At 53.4% G+C, this 12,074-nt stretch overlaps 1 protein-coding gene across 2 annotated transcripts in view; it reads right to left on the bottom strand.

Moving 5' to 3' along the window:
- Positions 1–12,074, bottom strand: part of SORCS2 (sortilin related VPS10 domain containing receptor 2) — a 484,396-nt gene that overhangs the window by 286,579 nt on the left and 185,743 nt on the right. The gene's annotated exons all lie outside the window — the stretch shown is intronic.

Genomic DNA, 12,074 nt, shown 5'->3' on the forward strand with positions numbered 1-12,074 from the left:
CTCGCCGCAACTAGAGAAAGCCCGCGCGCAGCAACGAAGACCCAACACTGCCAAAAATAAATAAATAATAAAATTTTTAAAAAAAAGACTGGTGAGAATATTCACCTTAAACATTAACATTTGTAATCTCATAAAGTGGCTTAACACGGAATTTTTTTTTTTTTTTTTTTTTTTGCGGTACGTGGGCCTCTCACTGCTGCGGCCTCTCCCGTTGCGGAGCACAGGCTCCGGACGCGCAGGCTCAGCGGCCATGGCTCACGGGCCCAGCCGCTCCGCGGCATGCGGGATCCTCCCGGACCGGGGCACGAACCCGCGTCCCCTGCATCAGCAGGCGGACTCCCAACCACCGCAGCACCAGGGAAGCCCACGGAATTGTTTTTATGCTTCATTTATTGTTTCTAAAATTTCTGTGATGATCATGTACTATTTTTAAAAAGGAGATTTTTTTAGGGAGAATTTTCTGGAGAGGAATTTAGCAACACCCTTACCAAGAATACCTTTTAAGACGTTTAATGGCATTATACAGCGTCCTATTTTGAGGAAAGGGTAGGTGGTTACCACTGAATTCACCGTAGCTTTCAGTCAAGCTCAGTAAATCCCTGGGCACGTCCCTGTTGCGAGTTTCTGCCAGGTGCAGAAGCCACAGGAAACCCAGATCCCAGAAGAGACGGGGAGGTGGCTGTGGGATAGGGTCCCTTGGCACGTCCCTGTTGCGAGTTTCTGCCAGGTGCAGAAGCCACAGGAAACCCAGATCCCAGAAGAGATGGGGAGGTGGCTGTGGGATAGGGTCTGGGAGAGCCCAGAGAAGGGGCCCGACCCAGCCAGGGCGGGGGTGGGGATGGGGGACTTGGCAAGGACAGAGGGGGAGGGGAAACCTGGGCACAGAGGGATGGGGAGACAGGGAAAGCAAGAGGGGTCCTTCAGGGGGCTGCTGCCGAAGCCCGGGGGGTGGTGCGGGCTGCTGCCCTGCTGGAGGAGTGAAGGTGAGGGTGGGGGAAGAACGCTAGAGGGAGAAGCTGCAGTGCCAAGAGGACCCACGAGATGGTTCTTAGCTAAACGCAGGCCCGAGAAACAGCGCATCACCTCAAAACTCATAGGCCGCCCCTCCCCGCTAAGCATCTGTCTCCCATTTCTCAAAAAAGCGCCTGGGACGGTCGTATGGGTTGGGAAGCTGTGCTGTGTGCTCAACGCGTACAGGGTCGCCTGCGTGGGCCGCGCCGTCATCATCGCTGCGAGAGAAACCAGACGCCCCTGCGAACCATCAGAAAGCTAAATTCAGAACCAGCACGCTGCTCGGAGCCATCCTGAAGAACCCGGAACCTGTATGCTTCCTGATCTCGTCTGCTCTGTCCCTGAGAACTCTTCTAGAGCCCAAGGAAGTCCTTTCCAGCCTTCAGGAATGGGGTTGGGGGAGCAGGATGTAGGAGAGGGAGAGAGGAAACCACAGACGCACACGGCACGCAGGTGAGCCCAGGTGGGCAGGGGCTCCCTAGAGGTAGGTACCACACGGGAAGCTGGGACTCGGGCCTGACTGGGATAGAGGAGGCCAGATGTTCCCATCACCTTCCCAAGGCCAGGGGCTGCACTCCTATGATGCAGCCTCGGGTGCAGAAGGAGTTTCGATATGTGTTGCATGTGGACCTGGCAGAGCTTGGTGGGCTGGATGCCGGGGAAGGTGACGAGGAGCACGCATGAGATGCCACTGTGGCCACAGCAACGTGGAAGGCACTGTGTAGTAGGGAGAGCCGCCCCGCAAGAGCAGGGAGCCTGTGGTGCCCGAGGGCCTGGGATGAATCTTCTTCCAGGAAGTCTTCCCTGACTACCACTTCCTCTGCTCAACAGAGTGGGGCTGTCCAGCGCTCCCCTGGTTCTCTCAGCCCCATCACAGTGCGGATTACCTGCCTAACCATGGGTCATTTGCTTACCTGTTAACGCTACTAAACTATGAGTCTTGGGGGGCATTACCGTACCTTACTCAAATACAGAGGCTGGACGGAAGGATGGGCGGACCCATGACGGATGCGTGGGTGGATGGACGTGCACAGATGGAGAGATAGGGGATGGGTGCACCAATGGATGGATGGATGATGGATGGGAGAGAAGAGGGGAGGGAGGCCAGGGGGATGAGGAAGAGAGGAAAGAGGCAGAAGAGGAGGAAAAGCCAGTCGGCAGAGAAGCCAGTCGTCAGTTCTAGTGACCGGCGGGGGTCGTTGGAGCTGGGACAGAGGATCCCGGACCTGAGGAAGACCAGGTGCTGGGGTCAAGATGCAGGAAGAAGAGGCCTGGGCGCTGGGGAGACTGAGGGATTTCCTCAAACTTCCTGTGACCTCCCGGCCACCCCAGATCTGCCCCGGAGTATTCTGCAGGCACCTCGAGGCTTTGGAGGCTGACCTCATCCAACTGTTGATTCCAATTGCATTATTTATTGAATACACTCAAATCCTGGAAGTTTTCAAGTCAGCACCTCCCTCGATTCCTATCTGCTCTGAGTCTTGTTTAAGTCAAACTCAGATCTCCATGGTGATACTCAAGCACACACAGAGAGAGACTGGCCCAGGGGCGGAACACGGCGGGTGGAAAGCCAGCCGGACACTTCAGGGGAAGAGGCCGAGGCAGGAAGCTGCCCGCTGACACCTCCTAGGGGCCAAGCGTCGCGCACGCAGGACGTGTTGTCACGCTCACGGCCACCGCGAGGTCTGTGATATAGACGACGCCCGGGGAGGGAAGGCACAGAGCCAGAATGGAAACCGGATCTGTCTGGGGACACTGACCACGCAGCCACCCAGACCACAAAGGACTCCCAGCACCTGCCGTCAGCCTACTGTCTAAGACTTTCTCTCTAAAATAAGCCCCGCTCTTCCGGGCCACAGAGGGTAAGGCTTGTCCTCTGTTTAAAGTCCCTCACGAACACTCAGCACTGTCTACCTGTAAGGACCCTAACAGCACAACAGCTCTTTGCCCAGACATTCGGGGCCCCTAAGACACAGGCTGTGATGACCGAGGCTGCCCATGGGCTTCTGGAACGCTCTGCACACGGCCTGGCTCTGCCCACCTCACCCTCAGGACAGCCCAGCTGGGCAGACGTCCCCACCCCCAGGCCATCATCTGCCTCCGCAGAAAAGGACCTTGAGGCTTCTTCACGTCAGTGAATGTCAAGAGGCCATCGTCTGGGGACTTCCCTGGCGGTCCAGTGGTTAAGACTCTGCCTTCCAGTGCAAGGGGTGTGGGTTCTATCCTTGGTCGGGAAGCTAAGATCCCACATGCCTTGCAGCCAAAACACCAAAACATAAAACAGAAGCAATGTTGGAACAAATTCAATAAAGACTTTAAAAATGGTCCACATCAAAAAAAAAAAATCTTTAAAAAGAAAAAAGAGGTCATCGTCTAGCTGTGGTTTGACGGCTCAAATTCCCCAGACTCTGCATCCTCAACACATAACCCTACAATTCTCTACGTTAAAAAAAATGGAGAGAGAGGGAGATACCCCGGGACCGCAGAACCAAATCTGGTTTGAAATGAAATGGTATCAAAACACAGTAACATTACAGGTAAACAGAAGTGGTCTGGAAATCTCAAAGGCCAGCTCGTCTGGAATATAAAGTCTATACAGCAGAGCTTCCCAAAGCTTGTTCCTGTGGAAAACCAACCCCAGGAAATGCTCTGAGGAACAAAAATAAAATAATACGTAAAAATTAAAGTGTCTAAATAAAACAAAATTTAAACAAGTGATTGATGCAAATAAAAATTAAATTAAAATAAACTAAAATTTTTTTTAAAATGAAAGCTCATGGAATCAGTTGGGATGGAGAAATGCCACATGACCTTCTCCTGGAGATGTACGACGCCCATTGGTGTGTTAGAGACTCCAGTACATCCTACTGCAAAGGACCCTGATGGGTTTTCTTCCACCTAAGTAAGTTTACTACCTGACTTATATGACCACAAAACATGTATTTTCTGGAAACACCTATGACCACCTGTGATACTTTTGAGTGTCATTCAGCAAACATTCACTTCACTCCCCTCCCCTCCCCCACTGGTGTTGGGTTTGACCTGTGACTTGCACTGGCTAATGCAATTTAGCAAATGTGAGGGAACAGAAGCCTTATATGTTCTTGGGGGGTGGGGAGGGCTTGACTCTCTTGCTCCCGTGTTGTGCATGGGAAGAACGGGTCCTGATGGCCTTTGGCCAGTCAGCTGGGCTCCCAGCACAAATGCAGATGTAGCAGAGCCAGGACCACCAACCTGCAGCTCAGGTGCAGCTGCCCGGCCACCCCAGCCTAAGGCAACCAAATCACAGTTGCCCCGGGGGAGAGAAGTTCCCGGTGTTTGCCACCGAGTTCGGGGCGACTTGTTACACAGCATCATTGTCACTGCGGCTGAAAAGGACACCAGCCTACAGAAATACTCTTCTAAGAATCGCACTTCTAAGAATCGTGTATTATAGAGGAACACTCTTAGGAGGAAACATTCTTAGAAGGTGTTGGGAAAGAATGAATGGCACATAGTAGGAGCTCAGGACACAGTTGGAGGACACCCGTCTTAAAATTAAGGGTCCTGGAGAGGACTTGTGTTATTCACAGTGGAGAGGCAGGGTTGAAGAAAAAATTAAGCAATAGATGGGCACGAGATATGAACAGGTTAAGTCCCAGAGGAGGAGACTTGAATAGTCAATAAACAAAGGACAGCATGTTCAATCCCATGAAAAATCATGCAACTGCAAAATAAAATAATATTGAACTACGCTCTCACATCTGCTTGAATGCAGGCATACAAAGTCTGCTGATTCCAGAGACGTGGGGCTGGAATCACTCTGCAAACAGATTGACAAAGGAAGAGAAGAAGGAAGGTGGAGACGTGGACAGATAGTCTCTGCAGCCCTGATGAGAACAGCTAAATCCGGGGGATAAAAATCCTGGCGTTCCCACAGCAGGGGAAGGCTTAGCTCAACCAGCGTACGTGGCCTACAGGGATAAATTACCATTACTCAGCGGGAGCATCAGTCACACTTCTGAAGGCAGCACGATGCCATTTACATTAATTTTTAAAACACAGTAAACCATATTGATTGTGGACAGACTCGTACTTGCGTACTTAACACATGATGCCCCCGTGGGGACGATCCAGGCAGGGTTACTTCCGGGATGGGGATGGCGGGGCATGGGGGAGGTGGAAGGAGGGAGGAGAGAGCTGGGCTGCATCAGAATCTCGAGCGGTGTGTTTCTTTAAGAGCTGGAGGTCCCGGAAAGAAAAAAGAATTAACATCTATCACAGCTAGGGAACCGGTACTGGGCTAGACTAGTCTCTGCTGCGGTAACAGCTGAAGCCCTCAATTCCAGTGACTTAACCCATATTATTCCTGCTTACCATCCACTGGCTCAAACAAATCAGATGACCCCCAAATAACCACAGGGGAGACCAGGGAAGGGAGGAGAAGCTTGGATTATTGGGTGAGCACGTAGCTGTCTCTGGCACGTAGGTACCCAGGGAAGCCGGCACACCACATTCCGCGCTTTCTGTGCATGTTAAAGATTTCATGATTAAAGTGAGGACGGCGGGAGAGAATCGCCCTCCCCCCACCCCAATAAAAGGGTGGGAGTTCCACCAAGTCACTCAGAGAAAACCTGAGACCCGCCCCATGGGTATTCCCAAGGTTGCCCCGGCTGAAGGTCCTGCCCAAGGTCACAGGCGCGGGTAGAAGGGCAGGGCCGGCACGCCTTCACACCGTCCAGGCACAGCGTGAACGGGGCCGTGGACCAGGGGCTGCATCACGGCAGAGGGAAGGTGGGCCGAGGTCCACTTCCTCTCTGGCTCAGAACGCTCCCAGCCCCTCTTGTTCTGTCTGACGGTATCGGGGCCGACTCTCTGCTTCTAGCTCCTACACCACCTGCAGGGAGGGCCTCATAGATGCGAAGGGTCTTGTAGGTCCTGGCGGTGTTTCCCAAGGACCGCATCTCCACACTTCCATCCATTCCTTCATCTGTCCATCCATCCCTCCATCCTCTCAGTCGTATGTTTATCAGTACATCTACCCCTGCATCTGTCCACCCATCTGTATATGCATCCATCCATCCATCCACCCAGCGCCCAACATCACCTTCCGCGCCAGATCTGATCTAGGTTCTAGGCATCGGGAGACCGTCAAGTGGACCCCACAGGTCTCCATCCTCAATCCGTGTATGTTCTGCCAGGCAGGTGGAGGAGGGAGTGGGGAGCACGGAGAGACAAACTATACACGCAGGAACCCCTACACTCAAGGAGCGATGAGACAAGGAATGCCTGGGGACTGCTTTACGCTGAGCAGTGGGGTGGCTTTTCTGAGGAAACGAGGTTTATGCTGAGACTGAATGTCCACAAGGAGGCAGTACCCGAGCGTCAGCGCCAAGCGTACGCTGTGCCAGCTGCCGCAGAAGGGACAGGCCCTTGCACGGTCAAGTTTCAGCCAGCAGGCCAGGTGGCTGGAGACGGAGGAATAAGGGGGGGGGGGGAGTGGAGGAGTCGGGGTGGGGGATGGGATAGGAGTCAGGGGCTCAGCATCTCTGCGGGGGATGTGACATGGATGCCAGTCCAAGAGCCCTGGGAAGCCGGCAGGATGCTAAGCCCCGCTCCCAGCCAGCCCAGCCCCTGGCTACTCAACGCGTGGTCCCTGGACCAGCGGCCTGGGCACATCCAGGAGCCTGTCAGAAATGCAGACCAGGGAAGTCTGAGGTGCACTGCTCTGGACCAGCCCTTCCTGGGGCTGTTCTCCCCTGGGGCACTTCTGAGACGTCCCCACACTGCGTCCACATCTTCCAAGGCAGGGCCTGAGCGGTGGTAGTTTTTAAGAGCTTTTTCGGTGACTTTTACATACCTCCCGCTAAGGGCCCACCGTCTACCCACTGGCCGTTGCTCAGCTCTCGAGGGCTTGCGTTTACCTTGTTAGCAGCATTTATGAGGCAGCCGAGTCTCACTGGCCATTTGGGATCCAGCTTCGGAGACACAAAATGAGCCTCTCAGGACCCCAGCCCGCGTTGGCCAGCGGCAATCTGGGCTCTTGAAACTCGGCCCTGCGGTTGCCCAGACCAAGTCATGCGAGCCGTGAACACTGCCCAGCACTGCTCAGGGTTTGCCTAGCAGCCCAGCAAGCTCAGTGTCACCTGAAACTTGTTAAAAACGCGGCGCGTCAGGCCCCGCCCAGACCTGGGAATCAGAGTCTGAATTTCAGCCAGACCCCAGGTGATTCACACGCCCCTGAAAGTGGGAGAAGCCCTGCTTTGGGAGATGGATTTTTCAACTGGGGACGATATCGCCCCCAAGGGGGTACAAATTGGTTCTTGAGGGGTGTGAAGATTCTTACCGTTCATGTACAAAGCACATATTCCACATAAAACTTAAACAGAAATACAGTGATGGGCAGATGAGGGATTGGGAGGAAAATGTCTAAGAAGGCTCCTCGCAGGGAGGGAAGGGGCAATCATGGAAAAACAGTGGGTCCCCGTTTTCACACTGAAAGGCCAGCCTCCTGGAGCCCCCTCAGTTCCTGTCCGTCACCCACTCTGCCTGAACTCCCTCGGCACCTAGCAGAGAGCCCTGAACCACGGGAAGAACCTCTGACGTCCTCCTGCAAGACGGGGTGCACGAACACAGGGGGACACGTACAGATCATTTCGTTTTAATTTTCAGATTTCTAAGACTATTTATCCTGATCTTCAAATCGTTACAGTTCTATCAGGAGGAGACACAACTTGCAAGCGAGGCCTTTAGACGTGCCACGAGCATCCTTGTTCTTCTGTACTTGCCGCCGCAGCTCCTGGCTCTGCCCACTGAAATCCCCCCGCCCGGACTTGGATGGGGACTGGTGGCGATGCACGGGTGTTGGCCACGGGGGCTACCAGGGCAAGGAAGCAGGACAGGACGTGGGCGTGTGTGCATGTGTGCATGTCAAGTCCCTGAGGCCTTGCAAGGAGAGGGGCGGGGGGTGGAGGCAGTGAGGTGAGCTGGGATCCCCTGAGGATGCAGAGGGAAGGGTGGCTGAGGGGACAGAGGACAGGGACAGGTGCAGGAGCCATCGAGGCAAATAGATCCATGTGTGATCCCGGAGCTTGGCGATGGACTGTGTACTGGGCTGAACGGTAGCACCAGAAAGATCTGTCCTCATCCTAACCCCCAGAGACTGTGTGCGACCTTATTTGGAAAAGAGGCCTTTGCAGATGCAATTAAGTTAGAGATCTGGAGATGAGATCACCCTGGATTACCTGGGTGTGTCGCAAATCCAAAGACAAGTGTCCTTATAAGGAACGCACAGAGGAGAGACACACGCGGTGTTGGGGGGAGGCCAGGTGAAGATGGAGGCAGAGATGGGAGAGATCCGGCCACTAGGGGCGCCACCAGGAGCTGGAAGAGGCAGCAAGGCTCCTTCTCCAGAGCCTCCAGCGGGAGCCCGGCCCTGCCCGCATCTCGATTTCAGACTTCTGGCCTGTAGGACTGTGAGAGAACAAATTCTTCTCACTGTAAGCCCCCAGTGTTCAGTCATTTGTCCCAGCAGCCCTAGGACATTTGCACAGACTGGGCATGCAGGCCAGGGCAGGGTCAGCCGGCTCCTCTAGTTACCATTCGCCTCAGGAGGCTCCAGGAGGGGAGGTGGACCAGCTCTGTTCTCGTCCAACCCCTGAGGCCAACCAGCAGCTTTCTCAGTGGTGCGGGGCTCCCTCCCTCCCACCCACGCCTGCACTGATGCAAAGGGGCCCGGAGGCTGAACAGCACCCACTCAGAAGGAAGGGGCAGAGTGCTAGACCATTGAAGCCAGCCAGGGAGAGACACTCCTGACAAGCGGCCCATGAAATGCAGGACAATTAAAAATGCATTCAGCTTAGACTTCGGAGAGCCATTTCCAGAACGTAAATACCACACCTGTCATTAAAAATGTATTTATTGCAATTACACGGGAGAATTCTTGGGAGGCTGGGTGCGCGTTCAATAAGTGTGTCTTTAATAACCCCATTGAATACGTGTTGCCAGGCACTGACACCCTTAACCTCCCTCCACGTGCACCCTAAACAGCAGACAGAGGGCGGTGGCATCCCAAGAAATGACCGATGCCATTCTTCCCCCTTCCAAACAAACTCGCACAAGTCTCAAAATAGAGGGGACATGAGTAGACGACGCTCACAAGAGAACATGCGATTAAACACAGAAACTGCCCACCCTCGCTAGGAATCACAGGCACGCGAAGGAAAACGACACTGCAGTCCCTTTGGGCCGGTAGGTTAGCAAGTTTCAGAGAAGCTGTCAGCCTGAAGCCGGCCAGGAGGCAGGGCACTGCCCCAGGTGGAGAGTTGCTTTCCTCCTGAAAAAGAATTTGGTACTTGAGCATGCCACCGTAAATCTGCTCAGTAAAGACGCGTCCCAGGGAACAAAACGGAAAGGAAGGCGCCATGCTGAAACTGCGTACGGCAGCAGCAGGGCTATAAGTACTAGAATGAATCGATGCAAGGGGCGAGTGCGGGGCCATAAGGCATGACGCAGCCCGTGGCACAACATGGAAAAACGGGAAACATCTTGTACGTGCGAAAGAAAGAAGGTTCACAACTTTATTCTATCTACGTCTCACTGTACAACTATCTCAGCATAAGAGGGATGAGATAAACAAAGAAAGTAATTGGGCCCCACGCGCGGGGATGTGGGTGAACTTTCTTGAAATGACTGATGCTTCTGCATGTATTTTTAATAAAGGAGAGAAAATGTCTGAGTCTAGAGACAGTAATGAGAAAGGAATGTGGAAAATTAACATCTGTTAATTTGCTTTGGATTAAAACTGACTTTAGAGGGTGTGCTGTCCTGGGGACGATTCACAGGTAATCTCCTTCAGCCGCACAACCTCCCATCCAGGGATATTTTATCCCCATTTTACAGACAAGGAGACTGAGGCTCTCGGGAAGAAAAAGAGGCCCCTGTGGAGCAGCTCTGAGGTGAGTGGTTTGGCCTCCTTGAGACAGGCTGGCACCTGGGACCCTTTGCTGCAGCCCTTGCACCTGGACAAACATCTCCTGGAGCAACAAAATACAAAGAAACTACAAGCGACTAAAAATAACTGCGAGCACCCGTGCAGTTGGGGCAAATTATGGACAACACGGATACAAACAGACAAAAAACCCAACTGCCACTTCTGAAGAGCCAGCAGCAAAAACAGGGTGTGGGGAGCAAAAGCAGGGTCCTGAGCATGCCCCCTGCCCCCCTGCACTCAACCCCACGGAAGGGGTGGTCAAACCACTTAAGCTGCCCCTTCTCCGGGACCTGCCCCTCCCCTCACCCCATATAAGGAACCAGCTCGCCGCCCTCAGGGAATGAGCAAGGGAACCTGTTGTTTGTTTTCGCTCCCCCCTGCTGCAGCAGGGGCCCCAGTAAAGCCTTGCCTGAATTTCTTGTCTGGCCGCTGATCAATTTCTATTGATTAAGGAGGCCAAGAACCCTGGTCGTTAACATCCTGGTTTCCCTACCTGCTTCTGAAGATTTCTGAGTCTGGAGGTCTGGTCCACATGCTGTGGGGCTGGCCAAGGTCTGTTCCACCCGCCATGCTACCCCGACTAGGCCTCGCAGCAAATTTTAACTACACCCAGCAACTCTGTCTGAATCAGCACACGTTACCCCAGGAAGGCCCCTTGACTACCCAAAGCAACATTTCCGATAACCTCACTTTCTCCGTCCCCAGCGGTGCTGAGATGCTGCGAGAGCAGAGGGAAGCTGGTACCCACACTCAGGGTGGGTTAGCGAACGTTCATGAAGATCTGGGCTGACAGACAGGCAGGAGTTGGGGAATGCGTTCCTTAGTCGAGGAATTCCGCTTGGAGGAAGAGAAGACAAGTGCCTCTCTCCACTTTGCAGCCAAGGGGACCTGTCCTTGGACCATCCACCTGGCAGGAGGGAGCCCTCCAGGGGCCGGCCCTTCCCACGGAGACTGGCCCTGAAACCAGTCCTCAAATGTGAATCTTCAAAGGGCAGCCGATGAGATGTCACTGGAACTTTAATGCTCTCACCACTTCCCGCTCTCCTCCCAAACAATGAACGGCCTTATCGGACCCTGGAGGGGCATTTTTGAAAGCAACCTCCTTGGTGGGCGAGTTGCTTCAAGGCACGAGATCAGAACAGTACCAACACATAAAGAAGTCGGGGGTCGCAGCAGGAAAACATCTGTCGCAGACTGCTTGTCCTGAGGCCGGCGATGGAATTGGAAAGCAGGCAGGTGAGTTTGGGAGGCAAATCCACAGCTGAGAGGGGCAGGCTAGGAAAGGTGCTTCTGTTGGAAAAGGGAAGGAAAACACACGGCTCCCCAGACCCCACATCAGCACCAGGGCGACCAAGCCGGCTGGTCCAGGGCAACACTGTTCCTCATCTAGCAAAGAAAGCACCCAACTCAAGGGTCATTTCGGCAACTGGCCAAAGCATTACGGAATTCCCTCAGTAAGAACCAACAATGAATCATGGCGCGCCTTCACTGAAAGTAAAGCCAAAAGTCAAAAATAAATCAACTCAAGGTGGTTGCACATAAATCAGGAGTCCTGATCAGCAGCTTTCGGCGTTTTTAATGGATTTCAAATTTAAAAACCAATTAATTATTACTCAAGAAACACATCTTGGAAAGCAACACGGTTCAACACCCAGACAACATGGGAATGGCGCACGGGGCCCGGCGGACACAGCATCCTTGCCCGAGAGAAGCTTTGAAACCACAGCCCAAGATGCTGGGAGACTTCCTTCCCCTTCCTGGGTGAGCAGACGTAAATACAAAGATAATCATAACCCAAATAGCTTCTCAAGGCCTCCTTCTCTCCCACCTCATTTAAAACATCAAAGAGGCTGCCTAATTCTGGGGCTGAATTCACATTTCACATATAAAGAGATAGTACCCGTCGTTGGCCAGGGGCGTTATTTATTTACCAAGCTCTCTGGGCTGAGCCAGGAAGAAAGAAAGACACCCAGACGGTGAGGATAATCGGTGTGTTTGGGGGACTCCAGGAGCCGTGTCGGAAGCTCAGAGCAGAAGCAGAGGAGATTGCGCACTGACCTGAATTCACAATGCAAACCCCCTTCCCCTGGGG

The sequence above is a fragment of the Globicephala melas genome, chromosome 5, assembly GCF_963455315.2.
Source record: "Globicephala melas chromosome 5, mGloMel1.2, whole genome shotgun sequence".
NCBI classification, from domain to species: Eukaryota; Metazoa; Chordata; class Mammalia; order Artiodactyla; family Delphinidae; genus Globicephala; species Globicephala melas.